Here is a 2500-nt window from a genome sequence, read left to right as displayed (position 1 = left end):
TAATAATAATAATAATAATAATGATAATAATAATAATAATAATAATAATAATAATGATAATAATAATAATAATAATAATAATAAAAATAACAATAATAATAATAATGATGATAATAATAATCATGATAACAATAATGATATCAATAATAATGATAATGATAATAACAATAGATTCAAAGAAAATAGTAATAATAAAACAAGGATATTGATAATAAAGATAGTAGTGGTTACGTAATATTGATAATGATAAAAATAATATTGAATAGTAATAGTAATAACACTAATAACAATTATGCAAATAACTACGATGAGGATAATAACAATGATGATAAGAACAAGGATAAGAAGAATATTTATGATAATAGAAATGAAGAATAATGACAAAAAAGAAACAAAAATACGATAATAATGATAGCAACTATGGAAAATAGGATAATTAAATGATATTAATGATAATAATAATAATAATAATAATAATAACAATAATAATAGTGATAATAATAATAATAATAATAATAATAATAATAATAATAATAATAATAATAATAATAATAATAATGATAATAATAGTAGTAGTAGTAATAATGATAATAATAAAAGTAATGATAATAATAACAGTAATAATAGCAATGATAATAACAACAACAATAACAATAATTATAATAATGATAATGATAATAATAGTAATAGGTATATTGATAGTATATAATAATAATAACAATGATGATGATAATAATGATAATAATGATATTAATTATATAATAATAGTAATAACGATAATAATAATAACAATAATAACAATAATATAATATTATATATAATATAATAGCAACAACAATGATAATGGTAGTAATGATATTAATAAAAACGATGATGATAATAATAATGGTTATATTGATAATAATGATAATGATAATAATAATAATAATAATAATAATGATAATAGTAATAATAATAATAATAATAATAATAATAATAATAATAATAATAATAATAATAATAATAATAAATGATAATAATGACAATAATAATAATGATAATGATAAAAATAATAATGATAATAGTAATGATAATAATAATAATACCAATAATAATGATAATGACAATAATAATAATGATAATAACAATAATAATAATAATAATAATAATAATAATAATAATAATAATAGTAATAATAATAATAATGATAATAAGGATGATGATAATAATGAAACGATGAAAGTAGTGATAATGATAACAATAATAAAGATAAAAGTAAAGTAAAGTAAAGTATAAAAATAATAATGATAATAGTAATGATAATAATAATAATACCAATAATAATGATAATGACAATAATAATAATGATAATAACAATAATAATAATAATAATAATAATAATAATAATAATAATAATAGTAATAATAATAATAATGATAATAAGGATGATGATAATAATGAAACGATGAAAGTAGTGATAATGATAACAATAATAAAGATAAAAGTAATAGTAGTAATAATATTAATATCAATGGTAATAAGAATAATGATAATGATAATGAGATAATGAATTAACAGTAATGATACAAATAATGTTAGGAATGATAATGAAAATAATGATAATGAAGATGAAGATAAAATCACTACTAATAAGGATGGCAATCATAATGACATATGATAGTAAGAGTGATGGAAATAATGATAAAAATAGTAATAATAATATCAGTAATGACGATTATAATTATAGTAATAGCAGCAATAACGATAACAATATGATGATTATTATGATGTTCATTATCATTATTGTTAAGACAGAATAACGTAATGATTATGATAACAGAGATAAAAATAGTTATTTCCTTTTTATTATGATAATAATCATAAGATCATTACTAATACTAATACTTATTATAGTAATAATAATGATAATAATGATAATAATAATGATAATGATAATAATGATAATAATGATAACAATAATAAGGATAATAATGATGATATTAATAAAAGTTATAGTATAATAACTAATAATAATAAGTATAATGATAATAATCATAAGAATAACAATGACAATAATAGTAACAATAAAGACAATAATAATAATAATAATAATGTTGTTAATAATGATTATTGTCATTATTATTATTATTAATACGATTATTATCATTACTATTGTTATCAACATTGTTGTTATTATTATTATCATTACTTATTATTATTATTATTATTATTGTTATTATTATTATTATCATTTTTATTATTATTATTATCATTATTATTATTATTATTATTATTATTATTATTATTATTATTATTATTATTATTATTATTATTATTATTATTATTATTATGATTATTATTGTTATTATTAATATTATTGTTATTATGGTTATAATTATAATATTCATTATTATTATCACTGTTATCATCTTTTTTATCATTATCATTTTTATTATTGTTTTTGTTGTTATTATCATTATTATTTTTACAGTAGTGATCTTGAGAATTAATGTCATTGTTA

General features: G+C 14.0%; 1 protein-coding gene across 1 annotated transcript in view; it reads left to right on the top strand.

The window, feature by feature from the left end:
- Window positions 1–2500, top strand: part of LOC138861916 (neurotrimin-like) — a 218604-nt gene that overhangs the window by 4757 nt on the left and 211347 nt on the right. The window lies entirely within an intron of this gene.

This window comes from Penaeus vannamei, chromosome 6, assembly GCF_042767895.1.
Source record: "Penaeus vannamei isolate JL-2024 chromosome 6, ASM4276789v1, whole genome shotgun sequence".
Lineage (NCBI taxonomy): Eukaryota > Metazoa > Arthropoda > Malacostraca > Decapoda > Penaeidae > Penaeus > Penaeus vannamei.
The sequence above is the reverse complement of the archived record's forward strand: the minus strand, read 5'-3'. Positions and strand labels throughout refer to the sequence as shown.